This window comes from Diadema antillarum, unplaced genomic scaffold (genome assembly GCF_040938485.1).
Source record: "Diadema antillarum isolate AM-2024a unplaced genomic scaffold, OU_Dant_1.0 scf00000123, whole genome shotgun sequence".
NCBI classification, from domain to species: Eukaryota; Metazoa; Echinodermata; class Echinoidea; order Diadematoida; family Diadematidae; genus Diadema; species Diadema antillarum.
The window spans coordinates 1,793,410-1,807,986 of NW_027271012.1; the positions used below are offsets into that span (position 1 = coordinate 1,793,410).

The 14,577-nt window shown below is 39.4% G+C and overlaps 1 pseudogene; it reads left to right on the top strand.

The window, feature by feature from the left end:
* Positions 1-654: 654 nt before the first annotated feature.
* On the top strand, positions 655-1,980 carry LOC139720204 (uncharacterized; annotated as a pseudogene).
* The last annotated feature ends 12,597 nt before the right edge of the window (positions 1,981-14,577 follow it).

Genomic DNA, 14,577 nt, shown 5'->3' on the forward strand with positions numbered 1-14,577 from the left:
TGTCCTTATTGTCTAAGACTGTTTATATAGATCAGTCTCTGTAAAATAGCGAACCTGTTCATTTCAGCTTCCATGTTTAAATCTACCGCTGAAAGTCTAGTCCCACACAGATAAGTTGCTGGCATAGCCAGCGAGAATTGAGAATAACGATAATATCGAGCAAAGCATATCGCGGTTGTGGCGCAATCGCGTCGATAAGGTGCGGGATTCAATACTCGATGATTAAAGTGAGGGAGCAAAAACCGATATCAAATCGATAGTGGGTTATCGTCTGCAATCGTTATATTTTGCGTGCACTATAACTTTTGTCATGCACTGCCGGCCTGTATCATAAGTATGTATGCTATTTTATATATATATATATATAAAATAGCATACATACTTATGATACAGGCCGGCAGTGCATGACAAAAGTTATAGTGCACGTAAAATATAACGATTGCCAACGATAACCCACTATCGATTTGATATCGGATTTTGCTCCCCCATTTTAATCATCGAGTACTTGAATCCCGCACCTTATCAACGCGATTGCGCCACACTCACGATACCTTTTTTCGATACTATCGTTATTATCGAAGTTTGATCCGTCGCCGCCAGCAACTATGTAGTACTGTAGTGGGGGACTCGACTAGTTCGGCGGTAGATTTAAACATGGAAGCTGAAAACAACAGGTTCGCTACTCTAACAGAGACTGATCTAAGCGACATCTTGGACAATAAGGACGCAAAGAAAACTAAAGATGTCATAAAATACGCGCTTCGAATTTTGGAATCGTACTGCTCGGAAAAAGGAATCGGCCTGACGGATGTTGAAAGCAAGTCAGCCCAAGACTTGTGCCGCTTTCTGCGTACATTTTACGCGGAGGTGCGTAGGGGAAATGGGGAACTATACGCTAAGCGCTCTCTGATCACACTTCGTTATGGTCTTCAGCGACACTTTCAACAAACGCTTGACGTAAACATTTGTAGCGATGGTGACTTCAAAGGTGCAAATGATATGTTTAAAGCTGTGCTACACAAAGTGAAAGAGGCTGGGAAAGGATCCGTACGGCATAAGGACCCTATCACCGACGAAGATATGTCAAAAATCAAATCTTCACCTGCCGTCTCACCTACGACACCAAGGGGTCTCCAGAATAAGGTTTTCTTAGATCTAATGTTGCATTTCTGCAACAGGGGAAGAGAAAATCTCCGCAACATGAACAAGGGAGATTTTGCTGTCACAACTGACTCTTCGAATCAAAGGTATGTGTATCTGGCTAGAGACATGAAAACCAAGAATCACCGTGGGGAAGGGCTTGATGACGAACAAAGTCAACAAGGTCGTATGTATGAGACCCATAAGGATGACTGCCCCGTTGAATCTTTCGTGAAATATGTCTCACACCTACATCCACACTGTGATGCATTGTGGCAACGACCAAAAGCAACCACAAGGCCTGGCCATCCATGGTACGACAATTCTCCCGTAGGTGTGAATACTCTTGCGAACAAAATGTCGTCGATTACTGCTGAAGCGCATTGTTCTAAAGTGTATACCAACCACTGCCTTCGGGCAACTTCAATTCACAAACTCGATAATGCTGGATTCGAAGCACGCCATATAATGGCAATCTCCGGGCACAAATCTGAGGCAAGCATAAAGCATTATTCTCGAGTTGAGGAAGAGCAAAAGCGACGAATGAGTTTGACCATTTCTCGGGTCCAGTCGACGCCTACAATGCCTGCCACAAGCACGTGCTTGAATCCGGTTGCGCCTAGACCTGGTCCTACTCCTAGTCCTACTACTAATTAACGTTAGCTCTGTCGCTCGCAGATCTAGGCCTACATCTAGTCCTAACGTTACGGCTGGACTCGCGTCACCCCACACTTCTCCTATCAACATCAGTTCCAACATAAGTACTCACCAGCAACTTCATTTTCATGGATGCAAAGTCAAAATTTATTATCAGAAGTAAACGAACAAACTCAATGACGATGTGATGGGCATGGTCTCATTGTAGGCCTAGAACTATGCCATTATGGAATTTCACGTTTGGATCTTGTGTTCGGTGTTCCAGAGCGTTAATTACGTGTTAACTGTTGACTGTTAAGAGTTTCTACTGTTACTTCCGGATTTTGTCTAACGTTACACAGCTTGAAAGAAACTGGTATTGGTAAGTGATCTGGACTTCCCTATTTCTACCTATTTTTATAATTCACCTGGGTATGTATGCTATTTTATATAACACATAGTGCATGAGTTCTTCTTGCACTATAACAATACAAGCACCTCCAAATTCTGAATTTGCCCTCAGGCAGTTATATTCAATTCGGCCTGCGGCCTCATTGAATATAACTGGCCTTCGGGACAAATTCAGAATTTGTCGGTGCTTATATATTGTCATAGTGCATTCAGCCTCATGCACTATATATATAATATATACATATTTATTTTTTTTTTGGGGGGGGGGGGGTTCTTGACAGTTCTTGGCAGAATGTAGTGAAAAGTCCTTAATTCGAGCTCTTTGGTTTTCATATTCAATCGTTTGTTTCAGTTGCAGAAATTTCAAATGCTTCTAAACTGCCAAATCTTTACTTGATTCTCATATTGGCATTTAAACTTTTGTTGATAGAAGAATGCAGTACCTGTTGTGTGCATCTGTGTTGTTTTTTCCCCCGACGTTTGTACATTTCTTTACGATATATTTTTTGAAGACTGAATAAATTCAATCAGTTCCAATTAAGCTGTCCCCGATGTGAGATGGCAGTGAAATTAAGAAGAGCCAACGTATCGATGACCATAACAAGATGTTCATAATTCCTTTAACAATGTCTCCCACGACTCAAAGGATGATACTTGACCTATGAATGAGGGACTCCAACAGCAACAAAAACAAGGGGGAAAACGGCAGAAAGAATTAAGAGAGGAAGAGAGAGAGAGAGAGAGAGACGCTGCAAGGAGGGATAATAATATCGCCTTTGAGATGGCAACCCGCGAAAGGCCAGAAATACATTTGTCGTGAATCGGCGTTCACACTCGATAAGCTGTCGACACTTTTTGCAGCCCGCAGCGCACTGCGCACGCACTCTTCGGGCGCTTGGGCGAACAGTCCTCTCTGGTATACTGCCATGATACGGGGAATTTAATCTTTCGCTAGGTACGGGGCAGACCGCGGGCAGAAATTAGGAGCACTTGAAATCGGCAGCCGCATCGTGACTTCTCTTTATGTGGCGCCGGATTAACCCACTCCCACTAACGGGGAGATATAGTAGAAGTCGTTGCAGATGGAGCAAAGAGAATAAAAAGAAGGGCAGACTGTAGTGACTGAAAAGGAGAATGAAGTTCGCGAAGGAAACGAAGGAAGAACGAAGGAATGCAAGGGTTAAAGAAAAAAGGTGGTCAGATCACTAACAGCCTTTCACTCCAAGCACTTAGGGTGATTTTACGGAAATAGGGCAGCGGGTTGGGTATAGCATGCGTGTCACACAACTCTTCAATCTGGTCAACCTCATTCTTACTTCTAGAGGTATATAGTAGTGGGTTGAAGGTGAGTGGAATGTACGGAGATGGCAGCCAATGTCGAACGTGTAATGCTGGTGTATAATGTAACGCAACACATATTGCGAATGGGCTATAGCTGCTATACCCGGAATATGAACCACTATGATATTTCTTGGCACAAACAAACAAACAGGAAAGCCGAGCGTGGGTAACATAAATACCTTGCCTAAATCGCATTCTTAATAAGTGGTTGCAAACAACTTTGAATCACAATATCAGGTGAAAGTCTATGAATCTCTAAAATTTGGTAGTTCTCTTTTTTTGTTTTTCTTTTTGGTTAAATAGTAGGCCTCCGATGTAAAACTGTGCGGGAATAGGGGTCGATCCAAACTTTTGCCGTATAATCCGGGTCTTGAAAATGTGGGCATCCGCTATGCCTTCTAGGATTTTGTATATAAAATGTACCATGATTTACCGTCACCGCGTTGATTGATGTCAGATTATTTTGATAATAATAAAAAATGAAAAAATGAATGAATTGATAAATGAATGAATAAATAAACAAATGAATAAATATATGAATACATACATACATACATACATAAATACATACATAAATAAATACATAAATAGATAAATGAATGAATAATTGAACAAATAAACTAATCAGTAATATGAATAAGTATAAATAGATGAATAATCCAACTCAATCCCATCACCTTAGACGGCCCTTTTGACCTTATACGTATATTTACAGCAAAATTCCTGTGTTTAGGGATTTGTGTATACATACATGTCGTACATAGTAGGACCTACTACCAGTGGGAGTACATAAAATTCAACCAGGGATAATTACTTTGCCTCTATTCTGGGGCAAAACACTACGACCTATATAAGGGCTCATCGTCAAAGTAAAATTTCACCAATATTCGGTTCTAAGGAACAGAAGAGATTTTCCACGAGTAGGCTTATGAATGGTATTCATTACACTCGGGTCTAAGCTATGATTCTAGAGAAGTAATGAGAAAGTATTATAAACTGTAGTCATGGCTACATAACTACATACTATACCTGCTATGGCGATGCATCAAAATAAAAATAATCATATGTCATAATAACGGTAGGATAGGCAAATGCCAAACTGTCTTACGACTATCAATTTGACACTGGAATTACTGACACTTTTTTTTTTTGTGTAGTGGATATTGAGCAAAGTAGTCGTGCATACAACCAGAATCTACATGGTGTCATCATATATGTGGATTTAGGGGATAAGCTTTTCCCCCCGAAAGGTGCTTGGTTTTGTTATTGCTTTTTCATTGTTTGCTTGTTTTTCCTTTTTCTTGCCTTGATTTTTTTCCAAATGCTAGTGCACACGATCAGAAACCTAAGTTGACTTGAGCGATCGACAGTTGCTAAAAGGAATTTGGCAATTTTGCAGGATGGCAAAAAGTGATTGTCGTTTTTTCGGGATGTACCATCGGCGCTTTAAGAGATGCAAACGCGGCCATCGCTATAAATCGAGAAGGTTGCGAATCTCCGTTGGCGACAAATCTCATTTTATCAGGCTGTCTTCATGGTTATGTGTGCTGTAATGTGTGCCCTTTCCTGGGAATATTACTGTCAATTGGAGGCAGTTACAGCAGCCTTCTCTCTTTAAAAAGTCTGGCATAGGAGTATAGCTTCACTATACAAGGACACGCGGTTATTAGCCTTCCACCATATACGTGCCTCGGAATTAAAGGTAAGATATAGACATTGCAAATGCCACGAAGAATACAACGGCATTCTCAATAGAATTAGAATGACATGGAAACATCCACACGTCTCTTTATACCCACCGGGGCTCTGTAACTATTAAAATCGACCCATATAATGAACTCAAAGCTGGCGGAGGATCAGATCCGATCTAGATTAGTTGGGAAGGATACATCTAAGACATTCGAGAAGTATTCTGGAACGGGGCGAGGTGGATGCAAGATATTGTTCCCAAATGGCTAAGCATCATATAGGGGCCTACATACATCTGTATCATATCGGGAAAGGTTGGTGTATTTTTGTAAACTTAAAATCATTAATAATACCATTGAATATCAACTAATTACTTAAAAATGAATTCAACAATTCAACAAGTTTTGAGATCGGTCGACGTAAAATAACCTTTTACAAAACAACCATTATAGCAAAGTATATTTGTTGTGATAAAAATCATGAGCTCCATCAAATATCTATTTCTTTAAAAAAGATCGATAGCTCACCGAAAAATCGATAAGATTCCATTTCAACGCAATGTTCTTTCAGTGTGCACTCGCTTCAAAAGCCATTGTTCGTTTTTACATAACAAAAAAAAAATGATGATTATGATAATGTAAATAATCCTAACAATGTGTGTACTTCGCGTTTTCCTTGCATATCTGCCTGCGAAGACGCTCGTGGCAGATCATGGCGCTCAAAATTAGAAAAGGCAAAGATTGAAAAAACAATTGTAAAACCGCACATTTATTGTAAAGCAGAATGATACCATTGAAACATGGAAGTCAGCAGTAACGTTTGGACATATGCCAAAACGATAATTTCAGAACAAAAAAAAAAAAAAAAAGGTTAAACGTAAAATGTTATTTCATGCAAGCGAGGCAAGGGTAGTAATTGATTAAAATTAAGCTGTAAGATTATGCTCAAAACGGCACCCTAACCTTTTCCATTGTTAACGTCCTGCCGAATGGTTTTCACGGAATACATTTCATGAAGAGAGTTATTCGTGTCCTGAATATCAGGAGATGTCTCCCTAATGGCTCCTAGCGGCATCATAGACTTTGTGGAGAGGTAAATCATGCTCCAAATTGTCTAATTCTTGGATGTCGTCAATCTAGGCCAAGAACTAGATCAACGACGTTTCACTGTTACTGTTTTGATGTGAGACAACATGATGGTCTGGGTCTTATTATATATAATTTTTATACATTTTTTTTTTCTCTACTGAAGTATATGACTAACTTAGGATGGTCCCTGGAATTAACAGTGTAGTGTTATTGGGGACCTGGGAGCACAGACATCCATACAAACACATACACAAACGCAAAGAACACAACATGCACGACACACACACGAGCAAACAATCCCGCACATGATCACGCTCGCGCGCGCAAACACACACACACACACGCACACACACACATGTCTGCATCATCCAATGCTTATGAGCAAGCTTCCACGAAACAGACGGCCTTTGAAGTCCCCTTCGAAGGACGCGAGGTAATGAGGATTTAGTGCCTTGACTCGGGCCAAGGACCTAAACATTGAGAATCCGTGCTCTTACCCTCTGGACCGCATCGTGCAGTTTCTTTGTAAATATCATTGGAGTTTTATGTACATAGTTAGCAAAATAGATACAATTATTCAAAGACTATATTTGCTTCGATTTCTATCTTTTGTGAGAAAGCCAACGCCCAAAGCGTCAAAAACATTTAAAAAAAAAATATCCTTAACCTTGCTCCTCGAGATGGCATGGACATAATATCTGCCTTAACAAATCTTAGTATCAGGTCAAATGAATTAGTACTTTTGCATAAAACATAGTTGTGAAATTACTTTCATACTTCCTCCAAATTTTCTTACCATTGTGACGTCACAAATATACAGTTCCTATCCGGGGAACGGTACAAATGGAATGAACTAAAGAACATACTTTGCTTATTTGCTTGAATTTCACCTGAATGTTTCAAATATTTCGGCATTTTCCTCAATCCAATAACACACACACACACACACACACACACACACACACACACACTTTAAATCATTAAAGTTTACAACACGGATGTGGTGAGTTCCCACTCAGGTGGTACAGGACACTTTCATTTTAATGGTTGGAAAACAGTGAAATTTGATGTTTGACGTCATGCATTCTTGACTAAAAGTTTTGTTATATATAAAACTCTACTTTAATAGTACAAATAGTGTGACCATTGCATATTTGCCGTGAAAAATAAATGTCCAAACAGGAGGTAGGTTGCCACTCTGGGTAAACTGAACTTGCGAATTCTCTGCTCAGTGACTTTTCTTATTACTGTGCAAGGCAAAATGTTAACTAAAAAGTGATATTAGTAGCAACGAAACATGCATATTGAAATGAGGAGGCGACGTTAATATCTCGAAGTCACAAATCTCATGCGTGAATGTACACTACATTTTTTTTTTTTATTTGGCCTGACATTAAACAATAAGTTGTATTCTTCTCATTATTATCCTAGTCTTGTTACAGCCTAGTCACAATGCCTTGAAGGGGGCGGGGGGTGTTGATTGTAGATGAGAAATTATTGGTCAAAAACGTACTTTTAAAATCTTTGTGTGTGTGCGTGTGTGTGTGTGCGTGTATATATATATATATATATATATATATATATATATATATATATATATAACGTGGGCAGCTGTGATGTTGCATACTATCTAGCTAGAGCTACTTTAAATCGTAGTGATTTCAGAAGATCAAATCAAGCCTATGTAAATTATGTGTAGTGCTTGTAGGTGCAGCGGTGTCTCATGTGTTATACTTTTGTTACACTATTGCTTGCGTTTGTATTTGTTTCATGACATTTCACCTTGTAAAAATCGCTAATACTTCTTTGCAATAACTTTGCGTCATTTCGATATGGAAACACTTATATTGATGAAAATGGAATCAGACATTGCACGTACGCTGTAATTTGCGTGTGTGGTTTGATACCAATATCAATGAAAATGTATACGCTAACAACATTTTATTACTCTATAAATTTTGTATTCATGTTTGCATGCTATTGACCTATTTCAACTCTGAGAGACACAGTCTTGAAATATAGGTTAAGTGCTCAATGAGTTCTTCCATTAGTTTATATTGAGATAATTCACCCCCCCCCCCCCCATCAGTGTAAAACGTGGGTTTGTTCAATTAATTCTAGCGGCCTGCCGGTGAGTTGCTGGGGTGACATTGTTGAACACCTTGATTCTGTCCTTGTATCAATATCATAACTTGAACTTGTTTATCACTAACAATATCCATAAAGGTGGATGAAATAGTATGAATCGTGACATTTAATGTACGTATGTGCCTAATACAATTACGGAAACAGATTGGCATAAGAATGTCAACTAAACTGAGTATATACTTCCCCGTCTCGTTGCGATGGAACGCCTGAGATTGTAGGATTGAGGATTGAGGAAGCGATCCCTGGGACGCTCTAGAAACGGGCTGCAAGCCATCGCATCACCGTCAGGCGGTCAAAGTTACCTGGTAAAAAACTATTATAAGGACCGATGACCCTGACAGTCAGTATAATCATGGAAGGAGTCACGATCAAACACTCCAGGCATGCATATTCGTAGCACGCCTGAAGTTGCCGCATTTCGCCGCTCTCGTGTAGAGAGAGAAGACTCCGCCTCCCCCATTTCTCCCGTTCTGGAGGATCCCTCTCAGCCCTGCTGAGGACGTAACGAGATTAACGCCCACTCTTGCTGTCAAACCTTACACATGTTTTGGGTGCCGGTGCACACACCTCGGGGCCACGTCGAGTTCTTGACATTCGCGGACTCTAAAATTACGCCAACATATCCGCCTCCATCTCCCACAAGAGCGGCACTTCAAGAAAAGTGTTCACCACAGCCCGGACCGAGATGCGGTGTCATTACATAGGTGATATTAAAGGGGGGCGTCGACTACATCTAACTCCCTTCATAACGGAGCACCGCAACTGTCATATCGAGCTACATTATCTATTACACATCTGTGGAAAAAAGGTGTGCGATATTGGCGAGAAAGAATTAAGAAATGATATTGCGTGATAGGTTGATACAAGCTGGTAATTGGCATCTAGGTAACCCCCAGAAGAAAACAAAAACAAAAAAGCATAGGCCTTTATGCATTTTATCTGAAGTGGGAGAAGTGTTCCTCTACTACGGGTCACGTGACAAACATGACTATGGATTCTTCACGCCCTTTCAGCAGGACCAGTCAGAAAGGTGCAAAGATAGAGGCCCAGGGATGAGGAGGAGAAAAACAGAAGGACACGGAAGAAGAGGAGGAGGAGGAAGAAGATGGAGAAGAAGATGAAAAAGAAAAAGGAGAAGAAGAAGAGGATAATGATGATGATGATGATGATGATGATGATGGTGATGGTGATGGTGATGGTGAAAATAACGAAAAAAGACTGCGCACAGAGTGCTCCAAAGTATATTAATGCTACGATGTTCAACAAAGAGCCTATACTATATTATGAGAAAGCTCTCAACAGTGCCTAACAAATACATCCAGTCCAGGCTGAAAAAAAAAAAAAAAATCATTCTTATTAGTCAAAGTTCAACTTTAATTTTTCTCCATTCCAAAATGTATAATCAATAGCACAGACGTAAATGTAAATAAAAGGAATTTATGAGTAATCAAAAAGCAGGGCGCATCATGCCTTTAATGGATTTAAAGAAATGAAAGATTTGAGTGATGAATAAGTTGGGGAATGGAGAATTGCTAGAAAGTAAAGCTTGAAGATTGTGCGTCTTACCATAATACATAAACAAGGAAAAAAACAAACTGCGCGGTCACCAAATCCAATACATTACTTAACAAATTGACCAAATTAAACATAAATCAATAATTATTATTATATCATAATCATTGTTGAAGGGGTTGATAAAACTAGATAAAGTGTGTGATCCAGCAGAGAGGAGACTAACAAACAAATAGAATGTGTGGCAGGTACATGAGCTAAGGCACATCAAAGTACTAACAAGAGCACTACAAACGGAACAATACGAAGAAAATCAGGACGGAGTTGAGAAAAGAGAGAAGAGAGGAAGGAAGGAAGGAAGGAAGGAAGGAAGGAAGGACAGAAGGAAAGGAGGGAAGTAATCATCCATCCATTTTTTTTATCTCTCCCCCTCCTAATACTTATCTCCTCTCTCTCATTATCTATCTTCCCTTGTCTCTCCTTTGTTACGTGAACATGTTGATAACTTCCTTTAACAGACATTCGAATGACAGATCACGGGACATAGTTTTTAACGAATCGCGTGTAAGTCGCACGTCACAGCCAATGCTTATCTGAGTGAATATGTTTCGTCATGCGCGGCGCCTTTTAGTTTTGAGGGGAATGCATGTGAGAAGCTCTGCTTTTCAGCTTCCCCCTCAATTTTCAACATTTTCAAATTTATGCAGTAAATAACATTTGTTCTTCCTCAATATTTATTGTGTTTCTGTTATATTTCGATGTATGGAAAATATGTATATTGTTTTTTTCTTCTTCATGTTATGCTTTGTACACTGACACTCTTTGTTGAAAAAAAAGGAAAGTAAATGAAAATGTAATGAAATAGTGGTACAGACTCAGAAATCGTCTGCTCTGCCTCTCTGTCTGTATAGTGGTTTGAATAGCGGCCAATCAATGACGCCGCGCGGAACACAGTAAACGCGCTCCGTGACTCGATCCCATAGATTTCCCGTCACTCAGGGCGCCTCCTCCGACCTCCTCCTATGTGAGCGAGGTTCGACTAAATGAAGTAGGCCAGGCCAGTGGTACTGAATCGATCATGGCAAATCTCTCTGCGCAACAAATAATGATGTCAAGGGTTGGATCGATCCAGGCCTTCCTTCATTATCATCTTCCAAAGTTCGATATTTCCCCTCTTTAACCTCTGCGTGTGACCAGGAGTGTCTCTCTAGAAATTATTTACTGTGATAGGCCTTATGGCTTGCAGAGCTTATCAGCTTGGAAACACTCTTATCCATCCTAATCTCCGCCTTTCTCTTTCATTCGTATTCCCCTCACTCTCTCTTGCTCTCTCTGTCCTCAAACGAAACGAAACACAAAAATAAAAGCAAACAAACAACAAACAAGACATAATTATGCACTTACACGCAGATTAACAATATGCGCTGTGGCATAGTGGATAAGGCTCCCGACTCCCAATCAGAGGACCCGAGTTCGATTCCTGCCCAGTGCTCACGTACTTGGACAAGATGTTTTTACCCACCACGTCCATCTCAACCCAGGTGTATAAATGGGTGCCTGGCAACGCTAGGGTAATTTTAATGACAGAGCCCTCTGGTCGGGCACTGGCAACACTAAAGAGTTAGGCTACCCTGGAAAAAGAAGACCTCATTATTATCATTATTACCATTACCATTAACATTAGCATATGCTTACTGTCTCTACCCATCTTCAGCCTAAAGAAAAGACAAGAAAACAAATATTTTTCTTTATTCAATGAGCAAATCCCATCCAAGGAAAAAGGAAGCAAACAAACTATAAAAAAAGGACAAGGGCTCTCCACAAACTGGTTTCCATCTGACAAAGGTGGGGCTAGGGTTTCGCGAGTAGAAGAGGACAAAAAGAGGGAAGGTTCACAGTACCTATCTTCTTTATGATACCCTGGGGATAGAGGGTGAGAAAATGAAAGAAAAAGAAGAGGAGTAGGAGAAAGAAGAAGAAGAGACTTTAACGAGAGGTAGCCATAAACTAGATATTCCAGTGTGAGTGTGCAACAAAGGTCTGTAGCAACCCACCAATGTGAAATGAAAAAGAAAAATTGAATTGAAGAAATAGAATTGAAGAATGAAATCGTCTTAAAACAGTTCTGACATCCAGGATGTTATTGCCCCAGCCGAGAACGCTATAAGCAGGCAGATGGAGGGTATTGGATTTTTACCTGCGTTTCAGAAAACCCCCAAACTATGTCAGCGAAGATTAGAAAGACCTTCAGTTTTTTTGCAAAGTGCAAACAACGTGGAGGAGGCGATCCAAACGACCAAAATAATAAGAGTCTTGGTCTTTTCTCCGCCCAACTCTTAATAAATGCGCTCTCGACATCACTGCATCCACCAAACTGGAAGTCAATTTTCCCCCCACACGCGGTCTTGGCAATTTGTTCGTAACATATTTTAGGGGTAACTTTCATTTGTGGCCCTCTATAGTTATGATCCAAATCAAAACGGATGCAAATTGAAGGAAAATGAACACACAGTAAACTTCAGCTGCATTGAGAGTGCAGGCAAAAATATGTCATTCCAAGGCACGCTGCGATGATATAACCGTTAACAGCAGCACAACTTTTGGAAATGTGATGGTTCAAAAGAAAAGAGGTCAGTTGTTACAATATACAATTTTTAGATTGAAACGTCAATTTCGAGATTGAGTTCACATAATATTTTGGCAAAAGTGATTTCCATCTACTGAATGACGCAATACAGGAAATACAGGGAAAAATACAGGAAACTGTAATAATAAAGGAGATGAGTTTAGCCACAACTAAATACACGCACACACACACACACACTTTTTTTGGTTTTATGACATTCTTTATTTGAGTTTCATTCAATATCAGGTCCATGTTGACAATGAAATTAATATGAACAACAACAAAACAGCAGCCGTATTTTTCTTTCTTGTGCTGCTAAATCCTTTTTTTTCCAGCATACAGTAAAATATAGTTATACACAAACACAGACAGACAGACAGACAGACAGACACACACACACACACACAAACATATATACACACACACACCACTATGACCTAATTTACATTTCACTGTGTCATCTAATAACCTCACTTATAGGTAACCATAATAGTTTATCTATTCATATCATGTTCTCGTATCAGTAAAAGAAAAAAGACATTATCAAATCACGCCAATTCATTCGCTATGTGCACATGATACAGAGAGGTGTGGAAGAGATTTCAAACTATACGTATCGTAATCACTGCGTGTAGGATTTTGGATTAATCTGAAACTTGGGGGTCATGTGGTAGTCGATAAGCCACATTCGGTGTAAATGATCGACGGTACCCTGTTAATTTTTCGCCAAAGAATCTGCTCATTGCAGACAAGGAAAAGCATAGGAGATATTAACACGCTCTGCGATATTCACCGTCAGAAGCCCATACCTTACGCCTGTGAACATGACACCCTGTTATCTTCCGTTATAAAATTCTCCAATGGTATTCACTTGGCAATTTTCAAGTAGGCCTCTCTGTTTCATTAATGTGTATGATGATGCGTTGTTGTTGTTGTTGTTGTTGTCGTCGTTGTTGTTGTTGTTGTTCTAGTTGTTGTTCTAGTTGTTGCTCTTGTTGTTCTTCTTGTTGGTGGTGATGTGTTGTGGTTGTTGCAGTTGTTGTTTTCTTTTGTAGCTTCCTCAGAGCAATCCCTCTGTCTATGTATGAAATCTTGAAGCGTGGTATCATGAAATTGAAAAAAAAAGATGGATGATTCTCCAAGTAAGTATAGATGCACGTTTCTTTCCTCTCTAACATTATTTTCCCCCAATACCTAAACGCAGCCAGTATTGGCATTGGACCATAGAAATAGACATAATTAGAATGTGTTTTAATGAACACGCTTTCATTTTGCAGAAATAGTTGTCTTCATTCCAAAATTTCTATTTTGTTTTGTTTGTTTGTTTGATTTATTTTTCTTCCAGCACAATTTCATACATAAATCAAGATTCTTTTCAGTAATGTCACATAGAATATCACTAAGCAGATTACAATGTACATGATTCAAAGAAGGAAAATTGATTTGCAAATTAATTCCATTAACAAATCATAACTCTAGGTATTACCAAATTTCCAAATAATTACCTTAGAAATTATGCGGAAGAAGGACTGCCACTATAAGCAAAAGCTTGAACACGTTCCAGCCCCGGGACCTATCTACATAATGCACATATATAGTTTGCGGAATGGGGAAATACTACAAAATATAATATACTGTAAATGCCTTATGTTTTATATTCTAGTGCATAGATACGAATAAAAGTGAATTATGATGACGACGATGATGATGATGATGACAGGGTAATGATGAGGAAAAATGTGATAATGAAGATGAAAGTGATGGTGGTGATGATGAAGATAATGGAAATGAAATGAAATGATAGACACAGAAACATCGCGTATATTAGTAGTAATTTTAAATCCAATTTACAGGAAAAGAAATGTGATCAAACAAAACAAATCTATATTCAGATGCTGTGTTCATAGATTGTAGTCTGACAGTAACGTAGTTTTCAATCTAGCCTTAAAAGAATATAACGTTGTACATGATTTAACATAATCTGGG